Genomic DNA, 12,862 nt, shown 5'->3' on the forward strand with positions numbered 1-12,862 from the left:
CAGGTGTAATCTATGGTGCACTGCATTGGGGGCCATATATTTTTGTCTAGTGTGTGATTAAATCCAAGTGAAAATTGCCATTCGTTTGTTAATTGGGTTCCGTCTTCATTGCATTGGTGCCCGGTGTAGTAGTAGCATTACGTTTGATGTTTGGAGTCAAAGAAGCTGCAAGATTATCACAACAGCAATCACTTCTTGCCATTTCCCTGATATCTGTGTTGACTTCATTAGTGCTTTCTACAGATGTTTACTCATGACTGGTATTTCCTTGTTAACTAATGTGGGACCCTCCAATCACTGTCTTCAAGATGAGGTGATGAGATTGGTTCCACAGATAAATGCTCCTAGTTCCACACTCAACCTTAGGCCACTACAACAAGCCATGCTCAGTGTATTCATTCTTGCAATGCAGGGATCTGTGTTTGGCTCCATGGGGCTATGTTCCAATCAGGCAGATGGGGGAGGATGAGAAAAGCAGCACCCAAGGAAGGGAGTGACATGGAGGGTAAAGAAGAAGTCCCTGAGGGAGAGAAAAACACTGGGGCAAGGGAAGAAGCACTTAAGGGAGAGGTCAGCATAGGGCAGGGCAGAAGCACAAAAGCGAGAGCGAGCAGCTCACAGAGCGGGGGAGTGAAGTCAATGAGGGAGGTACCCGGAGAACACATGAACATGCCCAACCAAAGACAAAAAAAGAGTTCCTTAAAAAAGTGAGCAGTGGAAGGATTGAAGCCAGTAAATCTGAGAGTTGGTAAAGAAGATGTGCTTCAGGGGAGTAACAAACATAAGATAGGCAAGCTGTGACTAGGAAAGTCATCTATAAGTAGTAAGCAAATGAGAGTGACAATACATTCAACCAATGGCATGCAGTGGGTTAGCTGTAAGGCCCTGTAAGTTCTTAGTAACCCCACAATAGGTATTTTTCAACCAGACAACTTGCACTCTCTGGTAGGCGAAACATAAAAATGGGCAGACTTGACTGAGGTGGTCGCAAGGACTGAGATGGAGACTAAATCCAGACCTTGACGCCTCCGAAGACAGCGTGCTTGGCAGAATATAAATCTTTTTATTTTTCAAAATATATATTGTTATTAATAAACTTGACTTGGAACCATTTTAAGGTATATTAGCCCTGTCAGCGATGTACGATTGAGCAAACATTATAGAAATGATTCATCCCAATGACGCTGGCAGTAATGCACACTGGACTGAGCTCTGGCTGATGATGGCAGAATGCGCCCCTCGAGCACCACGAGGGAAGGGAGTGGGGAGAAGGCTGTGCTGGCACGAAGAGTTGGGTGATAGACATTATGGAAGTGGCACTCCCAGATTTGCTCTCACAGAGGGAGGTGCTGGAGTGCAGAGGAAGGCAGTGCTGGGTACTCACTGTGACTCAGCATCCTGGAAGATCATCACAATGCCAACCACCAGCCCTGGCCTTACTGATGCAGCAAATTAATTCAAGTGAAGAATCTTCCCGAAACATGCCTTAGAGCCTCACAAATAAGGCAGATACCTCTTATGTACACCCAGGTGTAGCCCCATATTAAATAGCATCTTCAACAGACCGCTGCTACATTAAGGACATGAGTATAAAATTGCGGCTTGTGATTTGTATTAAAAATTGGCTTGCAAGTTATTTTGACTGGTCTCTTCTTTCTAATCAATTCCCACATTTTTTCCCAAATTACCGTTTGTGGGAGACTTCTTAGATCCTCCTTTTTCCGTTCATGTTGCCTTTGCCCTCCCTTCTTTTGAGGAATCCACTGGCTTTCTCAACTGATTGCGCCTTCCTTTCTTCCGCTCATGTACCTTTTTAATCAACCTAGATACCTTCCTTCCACTCTTCACCTATCTCTTCTTTTTAGATATCCCTGGATTGGGCAGGCCTGCCACACCCTTCCTACTCCTCCGAGGTACCTCTCCTCCATCCAGCTTCCCTCCTCCCTGTTCCCCATACTTATTTTTCCGCTGTTAGGACACAATTCTTATGTAACACGATATTCTGACCATGATGTGCTGGTACCATACCTGCACTGTAATATTAATAATTACTTCCACAAGCGGTATTACCTCCAGTTATTACCGCCACACTGGAAATGGTGGCTATTATTTTCAGTTCTCTCTTCAATTACGCTCCTTCTTCTGCTTAAATATGTTCTATTTGTGAAGTTCTTTCAAGAAAGGAACTCTCACCTCTTGTTCTCTGTGTCCAGGAAACATATTAAGTAAAAGTATTATACATTTCTGGATTATCATTCTTGCAGGTTTATACTTGGTATGACATATATTTATCTTTTACGCTGAAAGATTGGAACCGCTGAAGAAAGTATTCCCAAATGTATCAAATCAATGCAAACTGAATTCCAAGTTTCCAAGTAAATTCAATAAATTATGTGCAAGACAGGGAAGCACACTTTCGGCTGCAGCTTTAGAGAGGTTAGAGAAAATGTGTGCTAATTATGAAGTAACTGATCGGCCATATAGAGGTTACCTTTGATTTAGTCCCATGTATTACATATAAGAAAATCTATACATTTAAAAAAAATCTGCATTTATTCAGAAGCATAAAACATCTGAATAAATGTATCCCTGCCAGGTGAGTGAATTATGGTTGTTTGTACAGCACAAGCTGACTGGCTAATCTTTCTGCATGCATCTCTCACATTTTCAGTCATAAAGTCACATCTTCTGGTAAAGTGACTCTGCCCACTAATGCACCAAGAATAGGTACATTTCACAACTTTGAATAACACCATATAATCCATTTGGGGCAATTTAGTTCTGCAGTACATTATTTATCCTTTGGTGTCCCTCATGACTCAGCGTTCTCCTGCCTTTTTTTCAATATTTAAATGGTCCATCTGACACAGAGCATCACTGCCTATGGCTTAGGGTTTCAAATGTATGCTGATGATATTCAAATGTTTATGGGCCAATGAAAGTACTCTTCAAATCCTGTTCAGATACAGAATATTTACTGACAGTAAAAGAGCAGATGTCGCAAAGCATCCCTGTCTCAGTGCTAGAAATATTGAATTTCCGCTTTGAGTTCCTCAACACCATTCTTTTAGGGATTTATTAGGCTAGTGAATTTGGTCCTCCTTTGGAAACAGCACATACAGTATGAAATTGGGGAGATATTTTTGATGCTGACACTTAAGCCACAAGTAGCAGCAGTGGCCAAGTCTGCACTTCATCATCTTGTACAATGTGTCTAAGATCAGCACTTTCTTAACTATCCCTGAGCAGCTCCTGTTGATTCAGGTGATTATCTTTTTTTAGCCGTTTACATTGTTAGGGGATCTATTTGAATTTGAACTTCACCCAGATTTTGATTATAAAATTACACGCTGTTCAAAAGAGGGCCATCTGCATAGCGTTTTGTCTTGGAAAATGTGTTCAAATTCCTTAGCTTGTGCTTGGCTGGCTGCAGGTTAAAGATCTAGTGGCCTGGCTTAGAATGCTAGTCAAGATTAAGTTACAAGCAATTCAGCAAAGTATTGTCAGTTTTATCAGTTTAAGAGGACCCTTCTCTCTGAAACAGACCCTTAAGGACTGTTTCTAAGTGGTGTTGCTCTCAATTGGGCGGTACGCATCATCGCCGCGGCTGGCACGTCACTGTGGAATCAACTCCCACTGTGTGTCTGTTCATTAACTTAATGCAACTCTTTGAAATATGAACGGAAGAGGTACTTATTACTTTCCCTCATTTATGGTTTCACATCTTTGCTTCTTATTGTAGATAAGTTTACATACCGTTGCTATGGTTTTAATATATTGTTGTTATTGTACCTTCCTATCTTCCCTCTTTTTGCTGTGGGTGTTGTGTTCAGCACCACGTAGCCTAGTTTTTATCATCATTTGTTGTGCTTTACAAGTAAAATCAATACAATATATATAACGTCCGCACGCATAAGGTTGCAGGATAGTTCACCTGCCGGATGTATGACATCACAACGCATGCTTTTACCACGCATGCTTTTACATCGCAACTTTTACAACGCATGCCTTTACAACGCATAGTGTTGAGGGGTGCTGGATAGTGAATAGTTTAATTTACTATTCCAACTCCAGTCCCCGTGGATAGTAGGGAAGGTGTTGGATAGTAAATTAAATCTATTCCCTATCCTAGAGCGCCCCCAGCGCAATGCGTTGTAATGGTTTGCGTTGTAAAAGTTACGATATAAAAGCACTGCGTGGTAAAAGTTGCATTGTAAAGGATGTTTCCCTCACCTGCCAGCCTTTGCATGTGTTGTGTTTGACTTGTAACTCATTTTTAAAAAGTCAGTGAGGAAAAAGAACTCAGCCTTAGGATCAAATCGTTAATTTCAATAGTCTCTCTGGTCTGTCATTTTCTGAAATGCTATATTATAACAAGAATTTTACATAATTTTGTCATAGAGGTATCCAGACTGCGCAGTTGTTATGCTCCAAAAATACATAGAGCACATGGTTGCACACTTTACATTGCTACTTGTCCATTTTAGCTTAGTGGGTGCATTTGCTCACAAAAAATACAACAGATAAATTGTGAAAGACCCACTCTCAATCAATCATCTTCGTGTTCAAATTTAGGGCTGAAGGCATGTGGCCTGACTTTTTATGAATGTTTTTGGTCAAGTCTGTTTTCCATGTTCTGATGGCTGGTGCCACCCAGTTTTTGCCTCTTCCGACACACTAGTGTTATTTCTCCACAGGACAGACAATTGGAATGTCTATTTAAATGAAGATCACAAACCTAATTCACTAAGCAATTTTCAGTCCTAAAAGTAGTTTTCCAATCGAATATTACAGCTGCTACGTATTCTTAAAAGGAGATCTGGCAGTCGTAAATGCATTTATTTCTCCAGAACATTACCACAGTGTAATTTTCAGCAGGAGTAAATCCCATGCTAGCAATGGGGAGTCAAACTTGTTAGTTTGTGAATGCCTGTCAACACGTCGGTATATGGGCTTTTACAAACTGCTCTCCATCCCGTACCTACCTGGAAATGGTTAACTTTTACTCCTGCCAAGGCCAGGCGTAAATCCCGGTCCAGGTTGGTAAGGGGAACAGAACATCCTCGGACAATGTTATGGTCTATGAGAAGGGATTCCTCCACAGGGAAAAATAAATCCTATTGGAAACCAGTGTGCAATTGCACAATACCTTATTACAATATGGAGCTGCACTGTGCATACAGTGGTGCTTTGGAGAAAGGCTCCAGGTGAAAAAGGCCACATGCCTTTTCCAGCGGTTCACCTGGGAAGTTGAGGCGGGTGAAGATTTCCAAATGACTACTGTTAGTTTGTAACAATATCCTAAAAGTCATGAATCTGCAAGAATATGCAAGGGTGTAGATTTATGACTAATATTTGTGAATATACTCCATGTTGCAATTATGCGTTAGTGTATTAAAAACAACTGTCTCTAAGGCAATCAATTCATATCATGAGAACATCATGAAGGTGAAATGTCCTGAAACTAGCCAAATGAGAACTGATTTCTTTCTGTTGAGTGTAGACATTTGGACAAAACTCTGAAATCTTTTCAAAGAACAAGATTGCAAAGGAAAGTCTTCAGAATACTTGGCATAAAGTTTGAAACCTTGAGAAATGTTGGAATGTTTACTTGTTACGCAGATGCATTTTATCTGGCTGTGACTTTGCTTTTCAGGTTCAAAGTCCAACTTCATACCTGTACCGGCTCGAGGGATCGAATGGCAGCAGCGCCTTCTCCGCACCTGTGTTTACAAAGGTTTGATGTTTCCCTCGTTCTGCCCGTTATGATAAAAGGATTGTGAGAATGTGGATTGTGTGGAAGAATGTATTTTGATGCTTGTCTGTCTCTTGCTGGGATTGAAATCATCATTTTTGCACAATGTAAAGCAATGTACTGCACCACCAAGACAACAATGTGGACACTCCCATCACCCCCACACACACATCCGAAAACTCCCACGTACGCTAGTGAAGTGTTATGCATCACCAAGACAACAATGTGGACACTCCCATCACCCCCACACACATATCCGAAACTCCCACGTATGCTAGTGAAGTGTACTGCATCACCAAGACAACAATGTGGACACTCCCATCGCCCCCACACACACATCCAAAACCTCCCACGTATGCTAGTGAAGTGTACTGCATCACCAAGACAACAATGTGGACACTCCCATCACCCCCACACACACATCCGAAACCTCCCAGGTATGCTAGTGAAGTGTACTGCACCACCAAGACAACAATGTGGACACTCCCATCACCCCCACACACACATCCGAAACCTCCCACGTATGCTAGTGAAGTGTACTGCATCACTAAGACAACAATGTGGACACTCCCATCACCCCCACACACACATCCGAAACCTCCCACGTATGCTAGTGAAGTGTACTGCACCACCAAGACAGCAATGTGGACACTCCCATAACCCCCACACACACATCCGAAACCTCCCACGTATGCTAGTGAAGTGTACTGCATCACCAAGACAACAATGTGGACACTCCCATCACCCCCACACACATCCGAAACCTCCCATGTATGCTAGTGAAGTGTACTGCATCACCAAGACAACAATGTGGACACTCCCATCACCCCCACACACACATCCAAAACCTCCCACGTATGCTAGTGAAGTGTACTGCATCACCAAGACAACAATGTGGACACTCCCATCACCCCCACACACACATCCCAAACCTCCCAGTTATGCTAGTGAAGTGTACTGCACCACCAAGACAACAATGTGGACACTCCCATCACCCCCACACACACATCCGAAACCTCCCACGTATGCTAGTGAAGTGTACTGCACCACCAAGACAGCAATGTGGACACTCCCATCACCGCCACATACACATCCGAAACCTCCCACGTATGCTAGTGAAGTGTACTGCATCACCAAGACAACAATGTGGACACTCCCATCACCCCCAAACACATCCGAAACCTCCCATGTATGCTAGTGAAGTGTACTGCATCACCAAGACAACAATGTGGACACTCCCATCACCCCCACACACACATCCAAAACCTCCCACGTATGCTAGTGAAGTGTACTGCATCACCAAGACAACAATGTGGACACTCCCATCACCCCCACACACACATCCGAAACCTCCCAGTTATGCTAGTGAAGTGTACTGCACCACCAAGACAACAATGTGGACACTCCCATCACCCCCACACACACATCCGAAACCTCCCAGTTATGCTAGTGAAGTGTACTGCACCACCAAGACAACAATGTGGACACTCCCATCACCCCCACACACACATCCGAAACCTCCCACGTATGCTAGTGAAGTGTACTGCATCACTAAGACAACAATGTGGACACTCCCATCACCCCCACACACACATCCGAAACCTCCCACGTATGCTAGTGAAGTGTACTGCACCACCAAGACAACAATGTGGACACTCCCATCACCCCCACACACACATCCGAAACCTCCCACGTATGCTAGTGAAGTGTACTGCACCACCAAGACAACAATGTGGACACTCCCATCGCCACCACAAACACACTCTGCAACCTCCCGCGTGTGCTTCTGAAATTTCCGTCAGTGGGCACACAATACACTAATTTTCACTCTTATTCATTTTTACTCAAAACAAGTCCGGTTATTTCTTTGAGTCTTCCTTAATGTAAACTTTTCTCCAGAATTATCCTTTAGCACGCACGGCTCTAGCTTATTTTTACTGGGGAGGTAGGGTGCAGCTTTAGTTTGTAAGAATATCAGTATTGTACCATTAATTGCTTAAGATCCTTCACAGCATGTGAGAACTTTTGCAGCAAAATACAATACACCAGTTCTTCTTTGGCACTGGTGAATATTTCAAGCACTTTGAACTATCCCTACATTGGACCTGTAGATGCAGATGATGGCATCTGCGTAAATTTTTCATTCGCAAACACTGAAAATTAGGTTACCATTCTTCTATTGTATTTTTCCTGAACTATATCAATACTCCATTTCTTGCAATACTGCTTATCTAAGGAGAAGATTACAGGCAGTAGCGAATGCAGCTGCTCGTCTTCTGACAGCCAGCTGTAGAGCTAGCCATACGTTTCTACTTTGAATGTTGCACTGGTTCCCGCTTCTGGCTGGGGTTGAGTTTAAGGTGCAGTGTATGACTCTTCTGCTCCTCTATGTCCGTGGTTCCAGATTAAAATTAGTAGCCACGTGTTGAAAGTTACATTCCACAACTCAAAGGCTCATGACTATTCCCTGCTTCTGTAGCTCACAGAAAGGAGATGGGTCTTTCACGTAGAGGCAAGTCCATGATCAATCCCCAGTAAAGCAAGCTACCTGCTTCTCAAACCCATTTAAGGCGAGTGCTAGTTTTCAGAAAAATAAAAATGGACATTTATTTTGGTATCCTAAAAAGCATGTGAATGCTTCACAGACAACAAAGGAAATCAATAAGGTGTTGCCTCAAACGTTGCCCAAAAGTAAAACGTACATTCAATCCCATACTTAGCTCCTGAACGTGTGTTTGACTTTAAGGGTGTAGCTTTGGCAGACCGGCCAACATACATAAGACAGGTCAGCCAAGAGAAATATTACTTAATCTAAGGACAGCAGCCTCGCCTTCATGTGGCATGCGGCACATGTTTCCTGGACTGTGGATCAAAAAATGCAAAAATATTAATCAGCCGACAGACGCGAGGCTCACTTGAAAATAAGAAGAACAAACAAAGGCAAAGCCAATAGGTCTCGCATGTGAGAGCTCTTGGCTTTGACAATGTTTTGTAGCCATGCCGTACAGCAGCACAGATGCTTTGCAGTATGGCTAAAACTGATTTAAAAAAGTGCTATGACACAGCCAGGGCTAATGCAATTTTTTTTTTAAGTGTATTAGCACTGGATGCATAATAGTCTTTTTTTATTATTATTTTGAGCCATTCTGCACAGCAGCCACTCTGCTATGCAGCATTGTTAGAAATCATTGACAAAGTCTGCAATGCCCATGTTGTGCAGCATGAGCAAAAGGTAATGGCAGAGCCAGTAGTCTCAAAGGCAAAACATATTGGCTTTACCAAAGCTTGTTAGGTCTTGGCAAAATACCCTTGTGATTATGAACAAATCTGTTAATATCCCGTCCATGGAAAAAAAGATATGACATTTTGGAAAATATCCTATCACATAAAGAGAGAAATTGATCCCATGTCCACGTCTTAGTGAAAATACATTTGGAAGCAGATAATAAATAAAAGCATATAACATTGGTTGTCACAATAAACATCCATTTCAAAGAAGAAAAGGGTTTCTTTGAAGTGTGTGTGGCAAAGTAAAACATAGCTACAAATGGCAAGATGTTCAACAAGCGTGACAGTAAATAAAATAAAATTAAATTTATGCCTCAATCACAGCACGATCAGCGGAAGTACACCAATCAAGCCGAAGCAATCATTACCGTATTTTCTGGCGTATAAGACGACTTTTTAACCCATGAAAATCTTTTCAAAAGTTGGGGGTCGTCTTATACGCCGGGGTGATTTTATAAGCAAGCGAATATAGCCCAAACCCTATATTTTAAAAGGAAAAGTAGGGGGTCGTCTTATACGCCCAGTCGTCTTATACGCCAGAAAATACGGTACTTGGTTCCTGCTCCATTCCAAAGAAGAGGGAGTGAAGCCAACATACACTAGCTAATTAGAAGGCAGCAAATAAAGTGACAATGAAGCCAATGGACAAGCTGCAAGCCCCTTGTTGTGTACAATATCTCTCGCAAGCGAAAGCGCATGCAGGACATGCCCTGTCATAGGCGAGACCTAATAAAAAAGTGTAAATACTGGATGATTAGCAAGTGAGTAAAATGACTGAGAGAAAATTAACATGAATTGATTCTACTGTCAAAGCGAGTGGGAAACATACCCCTTTTTTCTGGTGGGGCTTCGGTGTTAGTCCAATGACAATAATTAACTGGAGTTGTTTGCACTCACTTGTTTTGCATGCACGGGCAAGAACATGGTTTGTGATTGCAGCCTTTTGTCCCACACAAATCATGTATCAATACACTGCTCCAGTAGTTGATGATAACTTTCTTTGACTACATCTATGTTACAAAATGTGGGGAGAATACTCTGACACAAAAAAACTCACAAAATAGAGGCAAAGTTATAACTTGACATTTATTCCACACTTCGAAAAATGTAATGCGGGCTGTTAGACCTGTCGAAGACACTGATGCAGACTACTGAAGAGAATTGATTAGAAATAAGTGAAATGGAAACCTCGGAACCGGTTGGAAAGTCATCCCTAGGCTAACAAATGCACTGTGAAGCCATACCAGTGGCAGAAAGTGCTGTACTCAGGTGCCAAATAACAGTGTCAGGACTTCTAATCCAAAAATGGTACCTAAAATTAGCTTTGCATTCTTTCTTTGCTTTTTGCATATTTCTGGGCGTAACTTGAGTAATTCCATATATACTGGAATAAGCCAGGAATTCCGCAAGATTACGCAGAATGAGGCCAAAAATGCACCAACCTGTCCAAAATGGACATGAGAATGCATTTTGCGCTAAGAAGTATCCCAAAATGCAACGGAACACAAATAGCGAGCAGTCGCTTGCGCTCGCTAAATGCATAATTATCTGTAATTTAGCATTAAAGAGTAATGCAGAATTACCTAAATTATTGTGATTACTCCGGCGTAATCGAATTTCCTACCAAGCCGACTTTTGACCAAGCGTGTTATGTTAATGTGTATAAAAAAACATGAGTCTTTTGGACAGAGGAGGCAAAACTCTACAGCCCCGGAACTATTTGAGAAATGCATACATCGCCCAATATTCCACATATACTCACACTACACCACAAATTGTACGTAAACAACAAGTTGAAGAATGTTTATATCCAGAGATGTACATATTCTAGATTTGGTTTGCTGTATCCTGATGTAGGTGGAGGTGATATCTTTAAGGCGGTAAAAGAAGGATTTTTAAAATGTCTAAATTATAAGAAGATTTCTCATTTGCAGTGGGGGAGACGAACAGGTTGAGTGACTGCCTTTAGGTTTGCAGTTAGCTTTCATTAATGTGCAAGTGCAGCAGGAAAGTAGCTGGAAGTAAATTACAATACATTAAACAGTGCAGGCAAGGTGGAGGTTCAGTTTTACAATAATTCAAATAAGATCCCTCTCGATAGCAAAGCATTGTGGGAACTATGTTGCTTGCAGTGGAGATTATAATTCTGTTGGGGTGATTGCAATAGAACTCTGTCCAGCACTGAGGGCCACAATTCTCATATCAGATGGATGGAAAAACCAACTCGAAATGGCGACCGTCGTCTTGTCTGTGTTTTCAGAGGTGTTTCTGCTAGGGATTTCAGACCCTACATAGCTTGTTCTTGGTCCGCTAAAATGCCCCAGTACCTTCGAAAATGAGTGTTTGAATTGGACCAAGCTGCGGTGGCGAAACCTTTATCCAAATGTAAAGGGGCATAAAATGCACAAAACTGTTGGTATGGCGAGGGTGAATGGCGCAGGTATTGCACGCCAAACACACAAGATGATGGACAGAATGTTGCACAATGGCAAAACGTTCACCCCCAGTCACAGATCTGGGTTTAAACCCCAGTTAAGACATGGCCATATGCAAATCAGTCTTGACCCTGTGCCTCATGGGAACAGTCCAGCCCGAACTGCCAAGCCATGTCTTTCTGAACTAGAATCACGCACCCTAGGACCGGTTTCTGGCTATCAGCCGTCTTCAGCCAGGATAGCTTGACTCCAGTGGCTTAGTGAGCACGGAACCCACGTCTGGGCATACCCTTCCCACATAGGGTGAACACCAAAACACACAAGATGATGGACGGAATGTTGCACAATGGCAAAACATTCACCCCCAGTCACAGATCTGGGTTTAATCCATTGTTATTCTGCTCACCAAGCCACCCCAGTTCAGACATGGCCATATGCAAATCAGTCTTGACCCTGTGCCTCATGGGAACAGTCCAGCCCGAACTGCCAAGCCATGTCTTCCCTGGACCAGAATCAAGCATCCTAGGACCGGTTTCTGGCTATCAGCCGTCTTCAGCCAGGATAGCTTGACTCCAGTGGCTTGCACAAGCATCGCTGCTTCGTAACAGTGTCAGTAAGACATAGCTCACTCAAAGCATTTTTGCAGTTGGACTTGTGACCACTAGTAATGTGTTAATGCTGGAGGAACACGTGGGTACATTTCCCCACTAACAAAAAGTTGTGACTTTTGCTTCCTTTGCACTTTTCAAATGCGAACACTAAAATACCACCTTCACATAGACTTAGAGAATGTCTTAATATTACTAGTCTGCACTTAGCCCCATGGGGTTCATTTGATTTTCAAAACATAGATTATTTTGATTCCATTTTTGTTTCATTATGGTAAAGATCTGAGCCTGCTTCAACACACTCACTACAGAAAGGGTTATAGGGACACTGCAGCCCCGGAAAGGGCACGAAGAACTGAACTACTATTGCAGCACTAGTTATCAGTACCTCAAACCTAGCGAGTGGAAAGGTAATACGGCAGGAGTTACATGTGCACAGCATAAAATGCATAGTTTAGCAGCATAATGAGATGCACGCACAAGGTATGGGGCAAAAACGACTGCACCTATCCCCAAATTAGGTAAGATAATTGACTTGGGTACCCAGGACTTGGGGCGCAATACCCTTCTGTCCCCTATGGAACAATCCACACAACGGCAATTCAAAAAATAGTGGTCCAGCACTCCATTTGACAGTATAAGAAATATATAAGGAGATAAATTATCAAGAACCGAAGAAGAAGGTCATGGTATGGTTCCTTTATTCATATTTCGTCTTTCTTTTTTGTTAAAAAGACACACATGACGTAGTCATAAAAGCACGAAGTAGCCAACGC

At 42.5% G+C, this 12,862-nt stretch overlaps 1 long non-coding RNA gene across 3 annotated transcripts in view; it reads left to right on the forward strand.

Moving 5' to 3' along the window:
- The window catches only part of LOC147663558 (uncharacterized), a 134,879-nt gene extending 129,141 nt beyond the window's left edge, over positions 1 to 5,738 (forward strand). For all 3 annotated transcript variants that reach the window (XR_015305293.1, XR_015305295.1, XR_015305294.1), the window contains exon 5: positions 5,657 to 5,738. This is a non-coding gene — a long non-coding RNA (uncharacterized LOC147663558). The remainder of the gene's footprint in view (positions 1 to 5,656) is intronic.
- The last annotated feature ends 7,124 nt before the right edge of the window (positions 5,739 to 12,862 follow it).

This window comes from Lissotriton vulgaris, unplaced genomic scaffold (assembly GCF_964263255.1).
Source record: "Lissotriton vulgaris unplaced genomic scaffold, aLisVul1.2 SCAFFOLD_2504, whole genome shotgun sequence".
Lineage (NCBI taxonomy): Eukaryota > Metazoa > Chordata > Amphibia > Caudata > Salamandridae > Lissotriton > Lissotriton vulgaris.